The sequence below is a fragment of the Rhipicephalus microplus genome, chromosome 7 (genome assembly GCF_043290135.1).
Source record: "Rhipicephalus microplus isolate Deutch F79 chromosome 7, USDA_Rmic, whole genome shotgun sequence".
In the NCBI taxonomy this organism is placed as follows: Eukaryota; Metazoa; Arthropoda; class Arachnida; order Ixodida; family Ixodidae; genus Rhipicephalus; species Rhipicephalus microplus.
Window position 1 is genome coordinate 104,536,275 of NC_134706.1, and position 27,634 is coordinate 104,563,908.

Below are 27,634 nucleotides of genomic sequence, written 5' to 3' on the forward strand. Positions count from 1 at the left end.
TGTATTGCGGCAGTGTGCAGGATCTGCCGCAGACTTGATGTGTTATTGCAGTTCGAAGCAAAAATAAAGAAAGACATATGTATTATTGGCGCTCACTTATGCACTGAGCAAGGTATTTGCCCATACTGCTTATGATAAATATATCAGTTTATTATAATCCTACAATAGTCGAATGGGAGGCGACCCTGCCCAGCTCTGACCCAGTGCAGCAACAGGTGTTGGTCGACCTAACTCGGACGGCGGCAAGAGCCAATGGTCTTCCGGACTGGGAGATCCAGCTACTATCAACATCAACATCATCATCAGCCTGACTACGTCCACTGCAGGAAAAAGGCCTCTCCCATGTTCCGCCAGTTAACCCGGTCCTGTGCTTGCTGCTGCCAATTTATACCCGCAAACTTCTTAATCTCGTCTGCCCACCTAACCTTCTGTCTCCACCTAACCCGCTTCCCTTCTCTGGGAATCCAGTTAGTTACCCTTAATCACCAGCGGTAATCCTGTCTACGCGCTACATGCTCGGCCCATGTCCATTTCCTCTTCTTTATTTCAACTATGATATCCTTAACCCCCGTTTGTCCCCTTATCCAATCTGCTCTCTTCTTGTCTCTTAAGTTTACACCTACCAATTTTCTTTCCATTGCTCGCTGCGTCGTCCTCAATTTAAGCTGAACCCTCTTTGTAAGTCTCCAGGTTTCTGCTCTGTAGCTAAGTATCGGCAACATAGAGCTGTTATATACTTTTCTCTTGAGGGATAGTGGCAATCTACCTGTCATAATTTGAGAGTGCTTGCTGGATGTACTCCACCCCATTCGTATTCTTCTAGTTACTTCAATCTCGTGGTTAGGCTATGCGGTTATTACCTGCCCAAAGTAGACATAGTCTTTTACAACTTCAAGTGCACTATTACCTATCTCGAAGCGCTGCTCCTTTCCGAGGTTGTTGTTAATTACTTTCGTTTTCTGCAGATTAGTTTTAAGACCCACCTTTCTGCTCTCCTTGTCTGACTCCGTAATCATGAGTTGCGATTCGTCCCCTGAGTTACTCAGCAATGCAATGTCATCGGCGAAGCGCAGGTTACTAAGGTATTCTCCATTGACTCTTATCCCTAACTGTTCCCATTCTAGGCTTCTGAAAACCTCCTGTAAGCACGCGGTAAATAGCATTGGGGAGATTGTGTCCCCCTGTCTTACACCCTTCCTGATTGGTATTCTGTTGCTTTCTTTATGAAGCACTATGGTAGCAGTTGATCCCATGTAGATTTCTTCCAGAACGTTTATATATACTTCATCTACGCCCTGATTCCGCAGTGTCTACATGACGGCTGATATTTCTACTGAATCGAACGCCTTCTCGTAATCTATGAAGGCTATGTATAGTGGTTGGTTATACTCTGAGCATTTCTCTATTACCTGATTGATAGTATAATTGTGGTCTATTGTTGAGTAGCCTGTTCGAAATCCTGCTTGTTCCTTTGATTGATTGAATTCTAATGTTTTCTTTACTCTGTTAGCAATTACCTTTGTGAACAGCTTGTGTACTACAGAGAGCAAGCTGATCGACCTGTAATTCTTCAAGTCCTTGTCATCTCCTTTCTTAGGTATTAAGATGATGTTAGCGTTCTTCCAAGACTCTGGTACCCTTCCCGTCAGGAGACACCTCCTAAAAAGGGTGGCTAGTTTTTCTAACACAATCTGTCCTCCATGTTTCAGCAGATCTGATGTTACCTGATCCTCACCAGCAGCTTTGCCTCTTTGCATGCTCTCCAAAGCTTTTCTGACTTCTTCTATCATTACTGGTAGGGTGTCATCTGGGTTACTGCTAGTTCTCATAGTATTAAGGTCGTGGTTGTCTTGGCTACTGTACAGATCTCTGTAAAACTCCTCCGCTATTTTAACTATTCTATCCATATTGGTAGTTATTTTGCCTTCTTTGTCCCTTAGTGCATACATCCGACTTTTGCCTATCCCAAGGTTCCTCTTCACTGCTTTGACGCTTCCTCCGTTTTTCAGAGCGTGTTCAATTCTCTCCATGTTATACCTTCTTACATCGCATACTTTACGCCTATTAATCAACTTCGAAAGCTCTGCCAGTTCTTTTTTGTCTGTTGTACTTGAAACTTTCATGCTTTCACGCTTCTTAATTAGGTTCTTCGTTTCCTGGGAAAGCTTGCCAGTGTCCTGTCTACCTGCCCTGCCTCCCGCTTCCACTGGACACTCCGTATTGATACTCGTTAGATTGTCATTCATTGTATCTAGGCTAAGGTTGGTTTCCTCACTAAGAGCCGAGTACCTGTTCTGCAGCGACACTCTGAATTCCTGTACTTTCCCTCTCAGTGATAGCTCATTGATTGGATTCTTGCGTATCAGTTTCTGTCGTTCCTTTTTCAAGTCTAGGCGAATTCGAGACCGTATCATTCTATGGTGACTGCATCGTACCTTGCCAACCACTTCCACATCCTGCACGATTCCTAGGTGTGCGGTCATTATAAAGTCTATTTCGTTCTTATTTTCGCCATTAGGGCTTCTCCATGTCCACTTGCGGTTTTCTTGTTTTCGGTAGAAAGTATTCAAAATCCGCAAATTATTGCGTTCTGCGAATTCTACTAGTAGCTCTCCTCTGGCGTTTCTAGTGCCGATGCCATAACCTCCTACTGCCTGGTCTCCAGCCTGCTTTGCATTAAAGTCGCCCATCACTATAGCATACTGTGTTTTTACCTTACTCATTGCCGATTCCACGTCTTCATAGAAGCTTTCAACTGAAGCGTCATCATGGCTGGATGTAGGCGCGTAATCCTGTACTAACTTCATCTTGTATCTTTTATTCAGTTTAATTACACTACCTACCACCCTTTCATTAATGCTATAGTATTCCTCTATGTTGCCAGCTATGTTTATGGGAATTAGGAGCCCCACTCCCAAATCTCTTCTTTCTGCCAAGCCCCGATAGCAAAGGACGTGCCCATTCTGTAGCACAGTATAGGCCTCATCTGTCCTCCTAAGCTCACTGAGCCCTATTATATCCCATTTAACACCCTCTAGCTCTTCGAATAGTACAGCTAGACTTCCCTCACTAGATAAGGTCCTAGCGTTAAACGTTGCCAAGTTCAGGTTCCAAAGGCGGCCTGTAGTCCAGAGATTTTTAGCACCCTCTGCTGCGTTGCAGATCTGACCACCGCCATGGTCAGTTGCTTCGCAGCAGCTGGGAACTGAGGGCCGTGAGTCATTTGACGCATGCATGTGGGAGGTAGTGGCCAGATACTGCACCAGGGTGGCCAATCCTTCTCTGGTGCGGGAGTGCGTTCCCGACGGTGGTTACCGGTGAGGCCGCACCCCAAGCCTTGCCGTTCCATCAACACGCGGATTTTTTTTCCGGCTGGGAACTGCGCGGCACCGGGATTTGAACCACGGACCTCTTGCATGCGAGGCGGATCCTCTAACCACTACGCCATCGCCGCACCCGGATTGTTATGTTCTCAATGTAGGTTTCAGCGGTGTATCAGTCAAGTTTGTGGTTATTTTTATAAAAAATGATTTAATGAAATGAGATTTCTGCTAATTACTTCCTTAATTAAGGGTCTATAGAGTACGGAGTTGGGCCTCCAATTAGCCTATGGTGTGTTGTTTATTAATATATTAAGAGGACAAAATTTAAATTTGTTTGTGAGGTGATGTTACCAAATTAATCTTTTTAGTGATTAGACTTAATTTTGGTCACGAAATAGTTCCGGTACTATTACCCCTGTCTTGATGAAACCTGAGCGGCGACAGGTCTACAATTAGGGCTTTGCACTGTATGAGTTAGAAGTTTCCCGGTAGGTTATTAGCAAAGTTAAAAGCAATCGTAAGAAAAAAAAATGATCTGACGGGCGTACCTTTCTCCCGAGAAGTGAGCCACCCTCCTCCTCTGAGCGAGGGAAGACGCTGGCGCCACACGTTTATTAGCAGTTTTTGTTATATTCTTTCTAACTCTGTATCTTCCGGTTACCTTAAGCTATCAAAATTATTTTTACACGGGAATAACCGGACTGTTGTGTTCTAAAAGAAGATATTAGCTATTTTTCGGTGGCGCTTGTAGCTCCTTTTGAAAATAATTTTAATGAAATAAGCTTCTTTCTGATTACCACCCTAATTAATGGCCTAGAGTGTACGGATTAGGGCCTCCTGGAAGCCTATAGGGAGCGGTTTATTATTATATAAAGCTGACAAAATTTGAATGCGTTTGCGAGGTGATGTTACCAATTTATTCTTTTTAGTGATTAGGCTTAGTTTTGATTGCGGAATAACTCTGGAACTATTAAACCTAGCCTGATCAAACTTCAGTAGCGTCAGGTCTCTCCTAAGGACTTTCAATTCTATAAGTAAGAAGTTTCCCGGTAGAATATTAACGAAGCTACAAGCGATCGTAAAAAAACACGTGGTCCGACTGTTCTTGTTTTCACAGATTCACACTGTTTTCCGCTCCTAAAATTTAAAGATTTCGTTTGTAATAGCAGTATTTGTAGCGTTTGAACTCCTTGTATCTTCAAGAGCAAATAGACACCACTCTGACTCTCCTAGAACCAAAATTTCTAAAGTTATAGGCAGATATGTGCAGAGCTCACTTACACGTGCTGCTGACGCAGCCGCTCCCGTCGTTGTCCCAGCTACTATAGTGACTTGTTTATTACCAATGAGTGTTTTATTTTCTCTGTGGGCTGATGAACTCCAAGTCCACAAGTTGTAACCGCTCGGCTTGGAAGGAAACCGGGAGGATTTCGGGGAATTTGTTTTTTAGGATGAAGCTTCAATTAGTGTGGGTCTGTCCATCCTCCGTTGTCATACGTAGCCACCGATTGCACATACTCTCTCTAGAGCGGGTGAATGCAACAGGGGATGCGAGGTAGGAGATGGTGGTTCTTGGAGTGTTCACTAGATGGACACACGGATGGACGGACAAACAGACTAGAAGACGGACGGACAGATAGATGGACGCGTGAACGTAAGGACGTATGGAAGCACAAACGGAAGGACAGATGGATGGACGGCCTCACGGACAAATGGCCTGATGGATGAACGGCACCACGGACAGACGCACGGATGAACGCACGGACGCGCGGATGAACGCACGGATGGTCGCGCGGAAGGACGGAAGGAACAGCGAACGGACGGATGGAAGCACGGCCGGGCTGATGGATGGTTGGCCCCACTCATAATCATTCACTCCGTGGATATGCTGTGATTTTTTATATTCGGCGCAGCCAATGTTAACTTCATTTCAAAAAGATTTTCGGGACCAGCTAGCTGCCATAGCGTGATAATTTAGCCAGCTGCTTCTTATACTATGAAATATTACTCTAAGTAGTCGTTGTTGGTATTTGACATCCCATTACGACCACATAACTATGAAAGACGCCATAGTGAGGGCCTCAGAAAATTTTGACTCCCTGGGAGTTTAACGCGCACATACATCTATGTACAAGAGCCCGAAACATATTCTCCTCAGTCGAAAATGCGGCCTCCGGGCTGAAAATTCCAATCATTGAACCGTGGTACAAGAGAAAACAAGTGCAGGAGGTGCAGGAGAAAAATGCTCCCAGTTATAGATGAACAGACCATGTTGATGAAACTATAGCCAAGCCCGAAACCTTTTGATATCAATGAGCTGCACCTTGCTAAACACATACATTTTTAATGCGTGCTCGAGCGCAGCTCCACCTTGCCCCTGCTTCTTCGTACGTCTTGTGCGTAGCATGGTGTTTCGCAACACTGTTTTCCTGCGTAGATTCAACCTTTTCTTCGGGTCGCGGCATGGTCGCTTGCACCCAGTACACACAGGCGATTCCAATTTGCCGTGTGCCGGACCTCATGACTATCGGAATAGGCTAGTTCGACATGCACGTCCATGACGCGTCCCTGCCTACAAGCGTATCGACCCCACTGCCGAGCTTCGGTTGCGAACTGGCACGTTTTTGTTTTTGTCATAGAGCCGCAGGTGAGACGATGATTGGGCCTTCAAAGAATTGGCGGAATGCAGGGCAAGCCAACATTCTTTCTTCCTTCGTTTCTATAGTAAAAAAAGCTGCTTTCACTTCACACGGCTTTGCGCACATGGTGGACCCAGGTCAATAGCTACGAGATCTTCCTGGTGCCCTTGATGCGTTTGTCAATTATGGGGTGTGATGCTGTCAGTGCCCATGCATCTTCGATGTTTTCGCAGGGTTGCGTCAGCAGGCTGTGATACTGCCATGACTGGATGATCTTGAAATCTTAGTAGCGAGCGACATGCAATGTGAAAGTCAGATAGAGTGGTCAGTTCTAATGTCGTCTTTTTCAAGAAATTCTGTACTCGTCTCAATAGATGTCCTGCCTCCATGGAAACCTGCATCCCTCCTCCTCTGAACTCGCGGCTCGGCCATCACGCGACACGTGTCTTGAGAAGCCGAAGAGTGAACACGCAGTATTTTGAGGTCTTGAATTGGCCCCTGGTTAATGATCACCGTAATGTTGGTGCTAGGGTGGATGGTAGATGAGGCTGTGTCAAGGTGTCCGTTTCTTTGTATTATTCAGACGATCTACTTGAAGTGGTTCCTTCGTGTGGCGTTTTGGTGTCTGGTCTTTCAACTTCATCGTGAATGAACTTTATTATTCTAGTGATGAACGCAAGAGTTCTTGGTGTGGAACTACCACGTTTTCTGCAGAAGGCATGCCAAGGTGTGCTTTTTCAGTCCGGCCCTGCCCTAGGGTTCGGAACAGCTGGTGTTGAACTGAATATTCTTGTAATCCTTCCGCTGCTTTCAAATTTGCGACGATGACTCAGATGGTTCTGTGAGAAGTAGGCTGGCTGTGTGTTTATCGATAAGATCTTCGCGGCCATATTTACGCTGGACATCTCGACGGCAACATTGAATTTCCTCTTAATCAGGCTACTTTCATCTGAGGCTCCTTCATAGCACTGCCAAGTAAAGCTCGCACGCTTCGACGTCTGTGAACTGCGGGTGCATATCAGTGGTTGCATAGTTGCGCTATCTAAACCCCTGCCACTCACGGTTCTCACCTTTTAATACAGACACTTTTAAGTTTTGGAAAAGCTACCCGCAAAATCAGTGCTCGTGACCTGCTGTGATCGGCAAAATTTTTGCCGGTTCTGTCCGCGCAGCTCTTATAGTGCTGTTGAAGCTGTATGTATCGTTTGTCGTATTACGGCAGAACCAATCAGTCTACGCCAGCTTACTGCGCACAGATGCCTGCTGATGGTTATCGCCATTTGTCTTGGTAATCTAGAGCACCCTTAATTTCACCCTAAAACTCACTGTTAAGGGTGTCGGCGATGTCTTTGTCAAATTTGATGAGAGCTTAGCTTTTGTCGGGAAGCTTTTCGATGAGCACCAGCAAGTCGGTGAACGACCATACAGTGCCTTCCAGAAAGGTCTTGCTGGCCTCAGGCAGAAGTCGAGTGGTGACACTGCGAAGGATGCCTTGATGTCTGCGTAGCTTGTTCACCCTGTGAACGTATCGATGCGGATGGTGTCGACCTTCTCCTGATTTGTCGGCACCAATTCTCTTAGAACAAAGAAGACACGTGCACTAGCATTGTTTTCTTTTTTTTGCCGCCTAGAAGATCTTGGCTCATACAAGGCAGATCGCCTACGCTGTGCATTATAACAAAAATTTAACTACTATACTTGTTAAAAGGAAGAAAAATTAGTAATATCGCGATGACTAATAACGCACATAAATGGTATACTTCCTTTTTTTCATTGTGTGCACAGCGGCAGCCCCGCCTTGCACTCGCTTCTTTGCGCCTCTTGTGCGCAGCTTGGCTTGTTGCGCTACTGTTCTCCCAAGGTAGATTCAAGACAATGAACATTTGTAGCGCAGTCTGGTATTTATTTACACTGCAATACGTATGAGCACGCCCCGTGAAGGTAAGGAATTTCGTGGTGCACTGGTTGCATAAATTATACTATTTCGACGTCGTGAACAGCTTCTGGTTCTGAACATTATGTCCGCGAAGCGTGAAATTACCGGAAAAAGCCGAGGAAGCTTGTGTATCCCCACCAGCGGCCTTGTAACATAAAAATAAACTGGCTAGGGAAAACAAAATTTCTTTTCCAGGCCTTGAAGCCACGTTGTGATAACTACGTGGAAGTTGTACCAGCAGTGTATCCGCGCAAGACCATTTGTCATAACCAGCGGCACTTTTTCGTGGTAGCAACGAAGGTTCTTGGCGAGCGTTTAACGCGACGCAGAAAGAACCCGCTGCGCATTACAAACGTCAAAGCCTCCATACATAATGCTGAATAAAACTTTGGTTAATCTGCTCTAAACCATATTCATTCGTGTGCCAGTGCAAAATTGGATGTCTCACTCTTTCACGACCTCTGAAGCCTACGAATCTTAAGAGGCCTACAGAAGGCTGTTGCATGCGCATCTGGATTTTGAAGAAGTGATTATAAGAGCCTTTTTTACGTGTTTTTGTTCGGTTTTTTTGTGGCAGTTTATCTTTTTGAAGTTATGTTTTTCTTTCATCGGGTCGGTATCTATGCATTGATCGTGAATTTTATGGACCGTATAACATCTCCAAATTTTCAGTGCACTCCAGCTCTTATTGAAAAGGAGTCATGCTTGGAACTGCTCTTTCGCGGATGGGCACACCAGGAGAAGAGTGGCACTGTTGGCAGATTACTGGAGAAATCGTCCAGCATCTGAAGTGTGCTCACTGGGAATCACAGCTTAAGCATTGTAGGAAAAGCTAATATAGCAAACCAGAACAATATGGCGCCGTCACTTATGTGATGTATATAGAGGACTACTATTAGGTTTTCGCCCCACCCCCCTTCCCCAAAAAAAAGAAAACAAAGTACGCCTACCTGTGGACAGCAAGCTTCTGTAACAGCCATGAGGTGTGGAGTTATAAATATATATATATATATTTAGTTTTTATCAAATTGTTTTTTTCTCCTTCCACACTGTGCCTCGTTCTCTCCCTCCTTTCAATTTTTCCCTTGCTCGCTTCCTTACCATTTTTCTTATACCATTCTATAGGACACTATGTGAAGCTCTTCAAGCATGCTGTGTTACTAGTGTAGCCACGGTGCTTTCTTTCGCATCGCGCATACGCAGGTTGAGATCTCGCCTAGTTAATAACTCTTCTCCAAGCATTTATTTCTATATTTTCTCGGATTTCCTTTTACTCTCTCTGCCTCTCAACCATCGTAGTTATTCCATTCAACACAGAACGAATCTGCGCACTTCTTACAGGGTGAAGCAGAAGACCGAGAACAGGACCAACACGAAGATGAGGAAGAAAGTAGCGCACGCTGTGAAATGATGATGGATGTTTTCGCATTACGACAGACGGCTTTCATAAACAGCAACACCGTTGAAAATGTTGTAGGAAACTTGAGTTTTACTTTCAAGAGTAGGACGTGAAATCTCATTGGCGCCTCGTCTTCATTGCTAGCCTGCCTGCGTTTTTCCGTGTGCACATCTGCGACATTCCAAGGCAGGAAATGTTTGTGCAAGTGAAATTGACCGCTTCAAGCTTCGTTAAAATATACAGTTGCGATCCTTATACAGTTGCGATCTACAGGTCACTCCACGATCTCTGTTTCGCCAGCAACAATATGATTTCTGTATGGAGATAAAAACTTTCTTCAAAAGCTCTGTTTACAGGAGCCGTGTTTCTTTTTATATATAAGAGACCAGCGGTTTTTCAGCATCAATAATTGACTAACGTACCGCATGAGCCGGGAAATGGTACGAAACATAAAAAAAAATGTTTTCATGGCCCCAAACTATTATGCTGATGTGAGCCTAGATGTGAATATGTGAGGGGCACGCTGTTTCAAATTTATTGTAATAATGTATCGAGGCTTTTGAACATGTGAACAACAAGAGTGCTGAAAACAATGCAATCAGGCTGAAAATGACGAAGAGAAATATAGCATAGGATATAAAAAAAATAACACCGAACCAGCCGGAATCAGTGCCGCACAGGCTTGAACACAGACACATTGGATGTCAAATACCTTTTTATGTCTTTCTTTTCTTTTTAGTGCAATGCAACCAGTGGGAAGGAAGCAATACAGAAGCGAGGTGAACGCACCTATTTGTCATTACAAGTGCAGGTATTGATATCTGTCCACACGAATAATACTGCCTTTATATGAAAAAAACAAAGTTCTCAATGAAAGAAGTGAATGGTATGTTTTGCAGTGCCGTAGGAAGCTTAGGTTTGAAACCAATCATCGCGTGTGAAATATGAAGTGGGGGTTAGTGCACTGCGTGAGGTCGCGCACTAGAACGAGCACGATGACATACAAGTAAACCTAATCCAAGTGTTGTCTCACCCCGAATCCTGAAACATTTATTTTCCTTGCCAAATTGCTCTTGACAAATATAGTATTGCACATATGCGATAAACAAAGTTGGCCCCGTATCTGCCTGTTTCACTGCAAATATCTTCGAAAGACGATCTTGCGTTTGGAGAGAGTGAACAAAACGTTTATTTGATGTTTTGTGCGATAAAATTGGTGAATTGTATTCTGAAAGCACTTCGTTAGGGAGTCTCGATCTGTGGAGCGAAGGCGAACGAGCGCATCGAGGCACGTTAGAAACGAGCGCTATCTGGCAGTTATCTTCGAAAACAAAGGAAGGCGTGCGCGCCCACGGAGAAAGATGCGTGGCTATCTCGGAGGCGATAAGATGTAGAACGCAAAGCGTCAAGCAGGTGTCACCACCATGTCGTTTTAGGAAAGCGTTGGAAATGCTTGTCTTTTTTAGCATCGCTTTCCATGGTCATTGCGGCGTGATAAACGCTACGATCCTTAGAATTACTTATGTGTGCATTCTCTAATATAAACACACATGAAAAATATTGACGCGTTGTTATGGTGCCTTAAAATGCGCAACAATTGCTTTTTAATTGACAATCTGACAAGTAGGAACGCTAAAACTTGACCAATATTGTTGGGCGCTGCGGATGGGGTTGGCCGTTGGGAGTATCTTTTGGTGCAATTTGAGGTATTGTTACGGCAGACAAGTAGACAATTGTACAGACAGACCGACCGACAGACAAACCAAAATTTTTGCGTCGAAGTTCCCCAAGAAAGATTGAAGTCTTTAAAACACAGTTCAACTGACCAGCAGCCATAGCTGGTTAGCTAAGTTAAGTCGTTTTTTTATTTTTTTCATCAAGACCAAACGATGCATTTTCGCCCTCATGTTCCTCCTTCTTCTCGAAATACTACCGACCATACGCTCTAAATTCGTTGACTCTTTTATTATGCATGAAACAGTAACATGTGTAGTACTTCCTTTATGCACTCGCATGGAATCATGTTTGCGAAAGTTGTGGAACGATGACTTTCCAAGATAGTGTATAAAGAACTCGCCTAGCGATTGTCAGCGTGTCTTTCAGAAAAAAAAAACTGCTATCCTTGTGATTCTCACGTGTATGAAAGATGAATCAAAGGACGCTTTTCCTCTTAGAGCGTAGAGTGACGTTGACGAATTAGCCTCATTTAAAATCCGTTGAATGAAAGGCCGGGCCTGGGGACGCCAAGATGGTGCTTGAGATTATTCTCCCGCGCTGCTTCCAGGGCCCGCTGGATGTGGATGGCCCAGTGTTGGTCCGTCAGCTCTGAACTCTGCAGAGTGGTGGTCCACCAAGCTCGCAAATTTCCGAAGAGGCTGCGATATGATCTTGATATAGTGATCATCCCCACATCATGTGTTGAAGGGTGGCTTAGCCGACTTGCATAGCTTGCACGTATCATCATTCGCGTGTATCTCTGTGTAAAAATACTATAATTGCATGTGGATGCAAGTACTTTCCGTCAGTAGACACCTCCAAGCAATGAATACCGCTATCGTGAGTTTAGGTTGAGGTGATGGCAAAATTTCGCTCAGCATTTGGCAGTTTTGTTATATGATTATATATTTTTAACTGATCTCTTTCTCTCCAGAATTCGTGTGCTTCTTTCCTCTGACTGATAGAATTCCCTCTTCGCGCATCTCGGCGACTAAGACGCAGCTGCAAAATTTTGAAACTGATGTTTGAGTCAATGAACACTTTCCCTGATTTGTAAAAGGGAAGAAGACAGAGCAAGAGCAGTAATCGGACCTTCAGAGTTTTCTTGGGGCTATATGTTTGCTGTCAAAAAAGCACACTTTTTTTCATAGTCCTAACTTTAGAAAATTCCCGCAGCCTGCTTCTCACAGCTATCGAATTCTGTGTTTTTGGAAATGAACACTTATGCTCGAGTTTACTCCGACACAGAGGGAATAAATACGAAAGACGCTGTCGTTTGGCTAACTCAAACAAAGTGGATGTTTGCGCTCTCACATGCTGGCGCATCGTATTAGAGCACCAATGCCGCAATAAAATCGGGATCTGTCTAAGCTGCCGAAGTGCAAGAAAAGTGTCGAGCAATGAAAAACGGTGAATATACGAGATTCTGAGCCCTCCTTCACAGGCTGATACTTTATTTCCAGCGAGAAAACAAGAGTGACGTATCGATTCACAGAAGTTCGGGTTGCCATTCTTTCGCTTGTTGCGCACAATTTGTGCTTTTTTTATCGGCGGTATCAACCAGGAACAGACGATTTGAAGGAGGCTGTTTCTCTTTCATGTTGGTGACAAGAAAACAGACCCTAAATTTACCAACTATAGGCACCTTGAAGAACACTGGAGAATTTAGTGACACGCAAGAGGATTTCTCACTCCCACTGCGACAGAAAACGTCTGTACTGCCGCAGTGGATTGATTACGCCGAACATTAGAGTGAAAGTGTATACTATGGGTGTTTGCTACAAGATAGGTGACATTTTTCTTGTGTGGTTTCACCTTGATAATGCGGACAAAGTAAGACACATATATTCATGTATACATACCTCACTAAGACAAGCTCTGCTCATTATTAAGTAGTTTTTCTTTAGAATCGCGTCATAAAATCCAGTGAGCCCCAGAAATTCATCCTCAATTTTTTACACACTTTATGCCATCGAAAGACTCGTGTTCTAAGTTACGGCATCTGGCAAAAAGAAACAGTGGTACACACTCTATACGTCATGGTTACGATCAGTACTAACACTTTCATGTTTCATGCGCACAAATACTCGATCAAATGGATGACGTGGTGGCACCTACCGTAGCTCAATAGCTGACAGCATCGTGTGTGTAAGACAAAGGTACAAGGATCGGTTTTGGCCGGCCGCAAGTTGTCTTCTCGTTCACTTTAGTTTCATCAGATGTACTATAAAGTTACAACAGTACACCTAAAAGACTACTACAAATGTCCCCTACAATTGTCTAGAAAAAAAAATTATCAGTTTATGAGCCTAATGGAATGCTAAAGCGAAGGCGCAGCTAGTGTTGGAAAAGAAGAATATAGGTCTAACCTTAGAATACAGGTAGACAAAGAATGCGTTAATGAACTATCGGGTCTCCAGGTGTAATAGTCGAAATCAAGAACAAATAGACATGCGGTGGGCACGTAGCGCGTAGACAGAATAAGCGCTGTTCATAACGAGTAACTGACTGGATTATAAAATAAATTAAACGCGTGAGAGGGAGAGAGAAAAAGTCAACGCATTGCCGCAAAGGCGAAAAAACGAACGCAATATATACAAAATGGACGGTCACGCACAGTATGGCAAGCAGACCAAAATGTGCCCCGCGTTTCTCACGCACAAATGACACACAAAACGTACTCATAGTTACAGGACGCGAATAAGCTTCTTAGTTGCTACATCGCTGTGTGTGAAAAGTGCATCTTTTCGCAAACGGAGCCTGTGCAATGATTGCAGTGACCTTTGTGCGGCACGTAACTACAACAGAATCGTTCTAGCGCAAGCCGAACGCCAGCCAAGACGTATGATTCTTCTAAACGGGAGATAAGTGCGCGTCGGAGATCTTTCAAGCAGACTCCGCTCCGCGGGCCAAAGTACGCGTGAGAGATTAGAGGCGCCCTGCGCGCATTGCACCATCTTGCTGATAATGATAAAAACACGATAGCCCACCCCCAAGATGCCTGCCAGCAGCGGTAAGTGGTAGATATAGATAGATTGCCGTTTGAACGTTGAAGCGGGTACCCCTAGGTAGCTCAGTAGTTAACGCCTCACATTCACGACGCGAAGGTCGCACGTTCGATTCTGCACGCCATAGCCTTTGTTCTTGATTTTTTTATTTCTTGCGTTTTCATACATATATATACGCATACATATACAGTGCATGACATTAACACCGACGCCCACGCCGGCGATGAAATCCAACCAAGAATGTGAATAATTGCTTTCGCAATAAAATTAGGTGACAGATTAGATTAAGCAGTTTGCATGCATAACGTGGCAATAGAAAGCACAGGGTCGGGTTGACTGGCAGAACGTGGGAGGGACCTGTTGAAGTGAGTGTAGGTAGGCTGTTGATAACGATAACTGTGTGGGCTTCATTAGCTGTTTATTTTTATCATGCGAACTGTTGTGACTCAACAAAATGTTTCTGCATTTTTTCCAGTAGACGAGAGTTTTACGTTGTTGAGACTCTGCAGCTGGTTAGTGTTGGGGTTCTTTTCCTTCTTTCTTCCAAGAAAGCTATAAACATCTCACTCGCAAATGAGCTTTTCTCGTTCTGGTGCGCAGTGCGAAATTGAATGGACGAAACACAATTGATGATTAGGAGTGTTCCGTTCATAGAATTTTTTTCTTGCACTGTAGTGCACGAAAATAATAAATCAACAAGCGCAACTCACCCTTATAGGCAATGTCTTGTTTCTATAACTCTCTATTCTACCCTACAACTGGCTGTCTCTGCTTCAATTCCAAGTGAAATCAAATGAAGTAGCCTGACTTCATACATCTTCAGTTCACATAAAATTGTGGCCTTCTTATGTGACTACTCATTACCACACAAAAAATCACCGCATGCTTACGTTTACTGCCCTGCATTGAAAAATCCCATCTGCTGCATAATCATTACTGTTCTGCCAAGTAACGAGGAGTAGGCTGTTTTACGTAATAGCTAGCGACGTTTGTTGCAGCTTGCGTTATGTAATTCCTAAACGAAGTATTCTGGGCTTTCATTGTTCCATAATTATTCAATTTCTGCGGTTGTGGTTACGCAGCTCGGCGCATTATGACCAGGCACCCCGCATATTCAAATAAATTTTTACGTTAGTGCATGCGCAGTTGTTTTTTCAAACATTTGTAAGAAGTTTCACGAACATAAAGAAAGGCAAATTTAATTATGCTGTGACAAACCAGCACTGAAGGAAGTCAAGCGTGAAACAGGAATTCATGAAGCGCAAAAACCATTCAAAAATAAAACGTCCTCCAGCGTTCTTTCAATCGATAAGGCAAATACCATGGTGTGTGGCCCTAATGAAAACGCTACAGCTGGGATGCCACGATGGTGAAATGTACTACATATATGCCCATCATAGAGTGCATTTAGAGGTGGAAATGCTGTAGGCCCGTGTGCTCAGAATTGTGAGCATGTTAAAGAATCCCAGGTGGTCGAAATTTCCGGAGCCCTCCACTACGGCGTCTCTCATAATCATATGGTGGTTTTGGGACGTTACACCCTGCATAGCAATCAATCAAAGAGTGTATTGATTCTTCGAAACAGTTACTATTCTCGATGGAGAGGTAAAGTTTTAAAAACGCCAGGCTGCAGTTAAAAAGAATGAAATAATCAAAAACAGTGAAATCAGTATTTAAACCGATAGTAAACATCTATAAAGATAAAACACGCAAATCAATATCGCTAATGCAAGAAAAACTTGACACTGATAATAAAAAAAAGTCTACCCAATTTCAACTATAACAAATCCGGTTAAAACAGTTTCAGGATGCCATTTTCAAAAAATCCAATTATTCTAGACTGGAATTGTTGAGCCAGAATGAACCACTTGAGTACTTCCAAACTATGATTCACTTTATTGCTATTTTTCCCGCCTTAAAAGTGGTCGCAGCTTTAAGCCGCCATAAAAAGTTCACACTGAAATGGTAGCTCATCTTGGGCAACTGAGTATGGATGGTACGTTCAACGCGAAGGGCTTGCTATTAGAAGCTTTCAACCTATTTGCACTGCAAAAAATTACCTGATTTATAGCAGTGTAATCTCGAAGAAAGCTGGGCACATGTATACGGAAATGAATTCCGGTATAAAGATTTTGAATTATGTGCACAGGAACCCTAAAATAAAGATACTGTGATACATTTGTTTTTAATGCAATCGGATCTTTCGAATATACTTAAGCTAAAACAAGAAAACTTATTTCGGAATAAACTTGTTGCAATAGACATACAGTAGCGAGAGGGTTCTTAGTTTTAGATCTTTTTTCTTTTTGTTTCTAGAGTGGTGATTCTGGCAAAGACGTTCAATAGTCGCTGATTAATATTATGTAAGAATATTTTAGCACCCTGAAACTTGCAAGTCAAACATATCAGTTTACAGACTTGCTAAAAACAGTGAGTGAAGAGAAAGTATATAGTTATTCTGGACATATTATCTGTATTGTTGAGATGGTTGTTTCTTTGATTGCTGTTTAAAGCATTTATGGAACAGGCTGTGAGTTAGATGACAATGGTTGGGCCTCAGCTGGACACTAGAGAAATTAATTGCCACCCGCCAAATTCAGTGCTGTTACAACTGCCTTGAGAGACTGTGGCTTTCGTGGGCAGCGCATGATAACACTGCTTCGATGATGCTTCCGTCACGACGTGGGACGTTTCACTACGCGGGTCATCTAGCGCGTCTAAATAACCTATCCCCCTCCGCCCCCCTCCACCCTCCCTGTTTTGGTGAGTGGCGGTGTGCCTTTGCTTGGCTTAGCAGAAAAGTATTTTTTTCTTTCTTAGAAATCGGTCAGCTGTGTCCCAGCAAAACATTTGCAGTGGCTCACGTAGGTTATAGAAGGACACGGGTGGCGTGAGCTACGGGCGGACGAAGGGATCGACAGACTAGCGAGTGAGCTCACACTAGTTCCGGTGCGTGAACTGTGTGCCGTGTGACTTCACTGCTTCTCGGGCATGCGCTGCCCTATTATTTATGAGCCTAGTGAAACTGCTGAACCTCGGCGAATGTAGTTTACGCTACAAAAAATAACGAGATACAGGTATCCTGCGCAGTATCGCGATATCATCGTTACATCTCAAAGGTATTTAGCTACTGAAATACAGATACAGATACTAAGAGCTATCTCTAAAATTTTATCGTGGTACTTTTGTATCGCGATACTGCTTAGCCTTAATGTGGGTCACGAAAACGTTTTAGCAATAGCAAAGTGCAAGACTCCTAAAAGGCGTAAGCTTCATTGTTTTTATAAGCAATAAACATTGCAGCAAACACTCGTTAATAAGAAACGATTGTACAAGCCGAGGAATAAAAAAATATCCTGGTAGATAAGTGTGTGTGTGGGACTTTCCGACCCGGTCTTGTTAAAGAAACCTCGCAGAGCAGAACGAACGCTCACTGTAGCTTTTTTTTTGTTTCCACGCTTACAACGCAAACAGAAGGAGTCTCTTACTGAGAACTCGGAGCAGGGCAAAATACTTTATATTCGGTAAGTAATTGATTTATTCAAAGCTCTGTTCATTGCGTCAGGATAGAATTAGCATGCTAAGGGCGTCTTTATGGTAAAACTGCTACGTTTTCGCGCTAAGCTATGTTTGGCACGAGGCTACCAAAGTCAAGTTTTTCACAACCTACTTTCTTGCCCTACATATGAAAAAAAGGTAACAGAATGATTTGATTGATATGTGGGCTTTGACGTCTCAAAACCACTAATTATCATGAGAGACGCCGTAATGAAGGGCTCTGAAAATTTCAACCTCCTGGGGTTTTTCAACGTGCACCCAAATCTGAGAACACGGGTCTACAACATTTCCGCCTTCACGGAAATGCAGCCGCCGCAGCCGAAATTCAATCCCTCGACCTGCGGGTCAGCAGAGAAAAGGTAACTTGAACGACTGATAAAAGTGTACTTAGTTACAAGCTCCTTTTCCCAGCTGTATATGTGAGAGTTGACTCTAAGATTGGCGTCCCTATGGTCATTTTTATTTCTCTGACGGCACATTTAGCACTAGCAGAATAGATTGCTCGTTGATTAGTTGAAATTGGGTTTCTCTATGTCAAAAGGTCTATTTGTCTGGGTCGTTTTGTAAAGTCTTTCTCCAAGGAAAATCCTCTGCATCATAGCTTGCGATCTCAAATTTGTGATTCATTTGGTCTTAAAGATTGTGAGCAATCATCAATAGAGGCTGGCCGTCACTCTCGCAAGCCCTGGTAGGCGAGGTGGCTCATCGTGACTCGTCGCAGGCCCTGGAATTCGAGGAGGGAGGCCCTGACCCCACTGAAGCCATGGCAGTTGAGGAGTCTGATCGTTACTCGTCGCAAGCCCTGGCAGCAGAGGAGGCTGCCCGTGTCTCGTCGCAAGCCCTGGCAGGTGAGGAAGGTCGCCATGACTCGTCGTGAGCCCTAGGAGGCTGGCCGTGACTCGTCACCAACGCTAGAAGTCTGGCCATGATTCTTCGCAAGCCCTGTGGGAGTCGAAGGGTGCCATCATCTGTAGGGCCTTGTGACGAGCCACAGCGAATTTATCACGCATGGATAGCCAATGCAAATAATTGCAGCACATCTTGGGCTCTCTCACTCTTGAAGAAGCTGGTCGGTTGGGCTTGGAAACCGGCTTCGATATGTCGGGTTTAGTTTCCTAAAACAAACCTCTGGGTGGAGGTTTCTGAATCCTCCACCTAATTGCCAAACCTCTTTAATGAAGTTCGACTTAGTTTACTCGTATAGACAGGGCAAAAAGCCGCTTGCACATCGAATATATTGATTGGGAATCAGCTCAATCATTTACATTTTTGTCTAGACTGCCCATTAGCAGGGACTACGTGTCTCCTAGAACGCATCTGATCAACTGGTGCGTCATTTTTATTTTCAATGACATCGCGTGCCCTCAAAACATTAGCTGGTAAAGCTCTTGCGTATAGATAGCTAGACCACACATTTAGGAATTTATGACCAGAAATGTTAATTTCAGACTAACAGTTGAATCAAATTTCCGGCTGACAAATTGAGAAATATTGTTAAATTCTTTTCATTTTTATGTCTATTAAGCACAGAACTGTTGGAATTGCATCCGTATAGTCCATCGACACAAAACACCAAAAAGTACTTCTAGAAGACAAGTGTGACCCTAAGTTTTTAATACTTGATAAAGTGTTTCTTTACAACTCCCAGGTTTGTGGAAGTGAAAATGAAGCTAAGGAATTCGCCAGCACGTTAGATATTATTGAGTTCTCCATGAATTACTATGATTATGAATGAATGAAAATAGCGGGAGAGTTTGACAGAGATCTGTACAGCAGTCGGCACAACCATGACCTAATATGGGAACTAGCATTATTCCAGATATCATCCCACCAGTAAAAATAGAAGAATTTAGAAAAGACTTGGAAGGAATACCAAGAGTTGAAGCTGCTGTTGAGGACCAGCTAACATCCGATCTGCTGAAAGTCAGCGGACAGATTGTGCTACCCTGTTTACGAAGTGTCTCCTGACGGGATGTGTACCAGAATATTGGAAGAATGCTATCATATTAGTACATAAAAAGCAGCTGACAAGGACTGGAAGAATAAAAGGCTGATCAGCCTGCTCTCCGTCGTATACAAACTATTTATAAAGGTAATCACTAACAAAATTAAGACAACATTAGAGGTAAATAAACAAAAGGAACAAGCAGAATTTGAAACAGGCTACTCAACAATGGACCACATTCATACTAGAAATCACGTAATATAAAAATGCTCAAAATACAACCAATTACTATACATCGCTTAATTAGATTAAGAGAAGGTGTTTGATTCAGTAGAAGTATCAAGAGTCGTGTGTACACTGCAAAATCAGAGCGTTGAAAAAGTATACATGAACATCCTGGAAGGAATCTACTGGGGACCAACTACCACCACAGCGCTCCATAAAGCAACAAAATACCAATCAATAAGGTTGTAAGCCAGGGGGATACAATCTTGCCAATGCTATTTACCGCGTGCTTACGGGAAGTTTTCAGAGGCCTAGAGTGGGAAGAGTTAGGAATAAGAGTGAATGAGAGTACCCTAATAACCGGCGGTTTTCCGATGATATCGCATTGCTGATTAACTCAGGAGCGAATTACAACTCGTGATTACGGAGTTAAACAAGTAGAGCTTAATGGTAGGTCTTAAAATAATTAAGAAAACGAAAGTAATGTACTAAAACTTCGGAAGAGAACAGCGCTTCTAGATAGGTCACTGTGCACTTCAAGTTGTAAAAGACTACGTATACTTAGTCCAAGTAATAACCGCGCAGTTGAACCACGATTGTGAAGTAACTAGAAGAATAAGAATGGTGTGGAGCCCATTTGGCAGGCACTCTCAAATGATGTGTGGTAGATTGCCACTATCCCTCAATAGGAAGGTATATAAGGTATATAACAGCTGCATCTTGCCGGTACTTAGCTGTGGAGCAGAAACACGGAAACTTAAAAAGGGGTTTCACATTAAATTGAGGACGATGCAGTGAGCGATAAAAAGTAAAATGATTTGTGTAACCTCAAAAGACAAGAAGGCAGCAGAGTGGATCAGGGAACAAACTGGGGTTAAGGATATCATGGTTGAAATCAAGAAGAGGAAACGGACATTGGCCTTTCATGTAGCGCCTAGGCAGGATAACCGCTGCCCATTAAGGGTAACTGACTGAATTCCCAGACAAGGCAAGTGGGTTAGGGGGAGACAGAAAGATATGTGGGCAGATGAGATTAGGAAGTTTGTAGGTACAAAGTGGCAGCAGCAAACACATGACCGAGTTGACTGGCGGAACATGAGAGAGGCCTTTGTCCTGCAGTGGACATAGGCAAACGATGATGATAATGAATTTGGTCCCACATTACCAAAAATTCATAATAATTAGAGCTACTAAACTAGCTTTAGTGCCAACATTCACTAACACGGGTTCTAGAATTACAGAAAGAGTGAAATCAGCAGCCAGTTCTTTGAGCTGCTTTTCGTGTACATCAATTGGTGTTTTCTCGATGAAACGACAACAGTTGAGTTCAACGAAACAATGTTTCTGCAGTACTCCTCATCGTGTCAAAACATATATAATAGTCACCTGGCCGCGCACGACAGAGGTGCTAAGGTAATCCTGAAGATGGTTTCGAAAGAGCTTGTCCCTTCTGACAACAATGTTAGTTTACCGACAGCGTCATATAGGAAGCAATCTGCTTACCTTGTTTTAGCGTGGTTTTTATTTTTGTTGCTGGCCATGGCTGCTTTTGCTTCGATGTTTTCTGCAGAGAGAATAGTTTCGGCGAAGCGCTCGCGACACTGCCACTGCCCTGTTGTCCGTGAATGTTGTCTGCAACCTGGAGCTATTTTGTTATCGCCTGTGAACACGTTCTGCTTCTGAGAAATGAAGGCAAAATGTACTTCGACTGCAGGGATCTGGCGACCAAGCTACACTCCCACAAACAAAGCTCAGATGTGCTCTGTCTGGTTGATCACAGGCCGGTAGAGCTCAGCTTATAATCTAATACAACAGGGGCGATGCCAAGACGTCGATTCTTTTCCCCCACCGATAAGAAACATGCAGGAGGCCGTTGTTCTTCACCCGCTTCTGATAAGTGGGCTGATGCATTAAGTGGATAACACAACGTGAATCCTGTCTGACGCTGAAAATCCACCACGGCTGTGTTTCTTTCATCTGTACCCTTATTAGTAATGTACAGTGTTTGAAACAACACCTGGAGCACTGAAGTAGCCATGGTTAACGTAATATGAATCACCGCATAGTATACAACACAGTTTGCTTGTTTTGTGGCCGTTGAATTTTTTTTTTGAAGAGATGATGTCTACGAGTGACTTTTGCATTGATGGGGCAAATCACTCATCAACTGCCTTGTTGCCGCCGATCAATATTGTTGACTGTAGACATTTTTTTTTCGGTGTAAGCACGGAAAACAGATGCGGTAGGATAACTTGAAAGGTTGATTCATCCATAGTGTAACGTTAGAAAACCATAGTAGTTTGTGCGACTCAGTCTAACCTAACGACATCCCATAGTGACTACACTCTATATTAACTGAGCAATACGGATCACTTTAGATAACTAGCTGTTTCCAATGGCGCTCCAGTGCCCAGAGACACACGGGTGCTGTAATAAACGTTTTCCATTCACGTTGTGTGCCTTGAGGCGTAAACAAATAAATACGTGTGGCTGGGAAAGCAGATGACTTTTTAGCTCCAGTAGAAAGCTGTGTTGCAAAACATTATCCAGCGAAGACAGCAACTTTTCTCATCAACAATGAGCTTTATGCGCCGACCTTTCCAGCGGTGAGTCGACCTGCACCTTGATGTGGTCACTAGGCATCGCTTTGAACACATCTGAAGGATTGCGCCAAAAATACCGCGGCAGAAAACTGAAATACACAAGTGAAGTGCCGCCGGGACCATTAAAAAGCATACCAGGAAGTTCCGCACCGGAATTCTTCTTCAACAGGCCTTGCGGAGCACTCAAGTTTGTTTTCAAAAAGCAAAACCATCTACACAATCTTCGGGAAAGCAAGGAAGTGGCGCTTCGTTAAGAGTCAGCACACTCAAAGCTCACAACAGGATAATATACGTAAAGTTACGTTGACCGGTAGCTTGTAATGTGATGAAAGAAACGCTTCAAAAGACGCCTGTTCATTTCAATGCGGGTCCTTTGGCCAGCTCGGCTATGCACTTGGGCTTCTTGCTTTAACAGTAGAATCTAATCCCGCCACCCACCGCCTCCACGAAAAAAAAACTTGGGGAGAGAAGGCCTTGTTGAGGACAGAGGCGACTGACTTACATGTCATCCGGCGACAAGTACACTGTAATAGGACATGAAAGAATGAAAACATACCAACATTCTTTTGTAGTAAGAGTCCAAAAGAAAAAACGATTTTTTTTTATCTCAGCGTACACATAACTGGACAAAACATAGCAGGGAAGTGAGACCACGCTAATCACTGCATTGCCCAAAAAATAGATTTGAATTTTTGTAATTACTTCAGCATTACACATTTATATCTATGTCTGTCAACTGCTTCGAAAGAATAGCGGCAAGCAAGCACAGAACAATGGCGTTCCCATTAACTCGTTTGTATGCGCGAATGCCTACACTTTAAGGGGTGAAGCTCGTTATGGCGTGCCTTGATGACTGATAAGGGGGTTTAACGTCCCAAAACCACCATATGATTATGAGAGACGCCGTAGTGGAAGGCTCCGGAAATTTTGACCACCTGAGGTTCTTTAACGTGCACTCAAATCTGAGCACACGGGCCTACAACATTTCCGCCTCCATCGGAAATGCAGCCGCCACAGCCGGGATTCGATCCCCCGACCTGCAGGTCAGCAGCCGAGTACCTTAGTCACTAGACCACTGCGGCGGGGCTTATGGCGTGCCTTCTGCGTCACCCGTTGTCGTTGTGCATAACCTGTGGTACATACCCGCCCTCGGGCAGATATCCACATGTCCACATGTTACAAAAAATCACAGCATATTCATGGGGTGAATGATGATGAGCGGCAAAGCTCCGGAGAAAGTCAACGGTAAACCTTGAATCTTTCGTGTAATTAGTCCAGTCGATCATCATTTAAAGACGTGAGAAACGCTCTGTGTGTGTATGCCGTTCAGCTTGGGCCTTCCGCTTTTGTATGCCAAGATCTTGGTGGCGGCGCAAACAGCTTCACGACGCGCTTCAGCCTCGCGGCCTCGCACATCGGGATTCTCTCTGCAAGTGCGCGCTGCCGCCGCCTTGCGCGCTCTCCGCTCTGCAGCCTTGTCTATGCGGTGACTCCGGGCGCGCGTCAACAGCGAACGAATTTTATTAGAACGCTCCCCCAAGCGTTTATCGCCAAACAATTGCCTTCCACCAATGACACGCGCCATATGTGACATCATTCTTATTATAACATCTCGCATCTTTCACCATCAATCACAAGTACCACCATCTAACTTTATCAACTAAATTTATCAACTAAAAGTACCGCAATCTAGTTTTACAATTATCAACAACAAGCATGATGATGGTGATGATGATAGGTGGCTGTTCCCTTTGAATCGGGTGGTCATAGATAGCGTGACCTAGCCGGTAAAAAAAAGAAAAGAAAGGCGAGAGAAAAAAATTCTCGTAAGAGACAGCAGTGTACACACTTTTCACATAAGTCTTTTTGCACTATAGAAGTGCCGTGTCTGTCCTGTCAGTCACTAGCACACCGTAGCCTTCCACCACATTTGTAGACGAGCTTTTGTTGTCGCTACGGCAGTGGCGTCGTTAGCACCGTGGTCTTCTGCTGCGAATCCGAATGCTTGTGGCAGAGTGGTGCCCTCTGCTGGCCGTGGACGAGGACGAGCGCAATGCAGAATCAGGTGTTCAGTGGTCTCGTTCGTTTCGGCGCAGCAGCGACAGATAGCAGCTTGATCCTGTGGGTCTTGATCGAAACGACGACGGCACGTGAGCGCAGGCAACGCTTTGGCACGTGCCTGAAACTGCAGAGCACTGCCTACGCTGGCAACTACAAATACCGCCGTCTAGTTTCGATTTATCAACTACAAGCATCATCAACTACAAGTACCGCCATCTAGTGAACACTGCAAACACTGAAGCAGAGGTGAATACGTACTACTACCACTACTACTACTACTACTACTACTACTACTACTACATGCATACATTGGAGAATGTACAGACCCACGACTTAAGGAGCTTCGCCCTTAAAACGTAGCACGGCGTCGTTATCATGCTCTCGGTGTTAACAAAGCGCCTGCAGCAGAAATTCGGTACATACTCTCCTTTAGTCCTTGGATTGTGCGCTGGATGGCGGAATTTCGTATGATGAATATATGATAAAAAGAAGCGAGATGGCGGTACTTGGACAGATGGACAGACGGACGTACAGACGGACGGACAGACAAGCAGATGGACAGACTGGCAGATAGACAGACGCCGGGACAGACGCATGAACGGACAAACAGACGCACGGGCGCACGTGCGGATGCACTGACGCACGGACGCACGGAAGAATGGACGCGTGGACGGATGCATGGACGCACGAACGGGCGCACGCGCGGACGGATGGACGCATGGGCGGATTGACGGACGTTTAGCCCCACTCATCATCATTCATTTCGTGGACATGCTGTGATTTTTTTAAACAAACGTGTTTTATGTAGTGGTCCACAATGGCTCCACTGACGTGGTTTTGTCATGAATAAGACGTTGTAAATATGCAATAGTATAGATGACAAAGCAAAACTAAATTAACATTTCACTGCGCGTATCAAAGTGACTATAGGCCATGAAGAACACGTTCTTTGGCATAATAACGGCAAGCTGTATATATGAACCACTTTTCCGCTGGTGGCACTCAAAGGCCAATGGCGAAACTGTGTTCTTAAATGCGAAGCATTTCTTAGTAAACTTGAGTGACTACAAGCATATCTATCTATCTATCTATCTATCTATCTATCTATCTATCTATCTATCTATCTATCTATCTATCTATCTATCCATCTATCAATCTATCTATCTATCTATCTATCTATCTTTCTTTCTATCTATCTATCTATCTATCTATCTATCTATCTATCTATCTATCTATCTAGCCACCTACAAACTTAACTCTCCTGGCCGTTTCGGTAATGGTATCGATACCAAATTTGGTGGCCATAACATGACTGTATGACAACTACAAATGACTGGTCATAACAAGATTATCATGATATGTATGCCATGAACTTTTCGTGGTATAACTGCACTGCGGTGGTTTTGTTCACTTGACATGTTGCCAAACTGGTATGGTATGACATATTTGCATGGTGAACACAAGAAACAAACCCTAACATAAAAAGCATGCCATGCGTGTCGTTTACCAACCTGACATGCTTATGATGCGCTCTTAGCCATTTCGCTAGCATCACATATACCAAATTTGGTATTACGGGACATGAATGCATGGCGTAGGTAAATGAGACGTCCGACCACGATAATCAGGACATGCGAGTCATGTAAAACATAACTACTTGCTACGCTCACAGCGCATTTGAGACCATTTCGCTAGCTGCACACATACCAAATTTGGTAGCAGGTGACGTGAATAGACGGGGAACGTAAATTAAACGTTCAAACATACCAATCATGACAAGGAAGTCATGCACGGCATATTTTACGTACACGTCATAACTTCGTGCTGATTTCCGAGTGACCTATCAACATTTCTCATTCGTGCTTCACTTATAATCAATGCCCACTTTACGTCATCGTCATCATCATCAGCCTGACTACGTCCACTGCAGGACAAAGACCTCTCGCATGTTCCGCCAGTTAACCCGGTCCTGTGCTTGCTGCTGCCAATCTAAACCCGCAAACTTCTTAATCTCATCTGCCCACCTATCCTTCTGTCTCCCCCTAACCCGATTGCTTTCTCTGGGAATCCAGTCAGTTACCTTTAATGACCAGAGGTTATCCTGGTCTACGCGCTACCTGCCCGGCCCATGTCCGTTTCCTCCTCTTTATTTCAACTATGATATCCTTAACCCCCGTTTGTCCCCTAATCCTTTCTGCTCTTTTCTTATCTCTTAAGGTTACACCTACCATTTTTCTTTCCATTGCTCGCTGCGTCTTCCTGAATTTAAGCTAACCCTCTTTGTAAGTCTCCAGGTTTCTGCTCCATAACTAATTACCGGCAAGATACAGCTGTTATATACCTTCCTCTTGAGGGATAGTGGCAATCTACCTGTCATAATTTGAGAGCGCTTGGCGAATGTGCTCCGCCCCATTCTTATTCTTCTAGTTACTTCAATTTCGTGGTTCGGGTCTGCGGTTATTACCTGCCCTAAGTAGACATAGAATTTTACAACTTGAAGTGCACTGTTACCTATCTCGAAGCGCTGCTTTTTTCCAAGGTTGTTGTACATTACTTTTGTTTTCTGCAGATTAGTTTTAATACCCACCTTTCTGCTCTCCTTGTCTAACTCCGTAATCATGAGTTGCGATTCGTCCCCTGAGTTCCTCAGCAATGCAACGTCATCGGCAAAGCGCAGGTTACTAAGGTACTCTCCATTAACTCTTATCTTTAAATGTTCCCATTCTAGGCTTCTAAAAACCTGTAAGCACGCGGTAAATAGCATTTTGGAGATTGTGTCCCCCTGCCTTTTGCCCTCCTTGATTGGTATTATGTTGCTTTCTTTATGAAGCACTATTGAGGCAGTTGATTCCCTGTTTATTTCTTCCAGAATGTATATATATACTTCATTTACGCCCTAAATCCGCAGTTTCTGCATGACAGCTGATATTTCTACTGAATCAAACGCCTTCTCGTAATCTATGAAGGCTATGTATAGTGGTTGGTTATATTCTGAGCATTTCTCTATTACCTGATAGATAGTATGAATGTGGGCAACTGTTGAGTAGTCTGTTCGAAATCCTGCTCGTTCCTTTGGTTGATTGAATTCTAATGTTGTCTTTACTCTGTTAGCAATTACCTTTGTAAATAGCTTGTATACTTCAGAGGGCAAGCTGATCGGCCTGTAATTCTTCAAGTCCTTGTCATCTCCTTTCTTATGTATTAAGATGATGTTAGCGTTC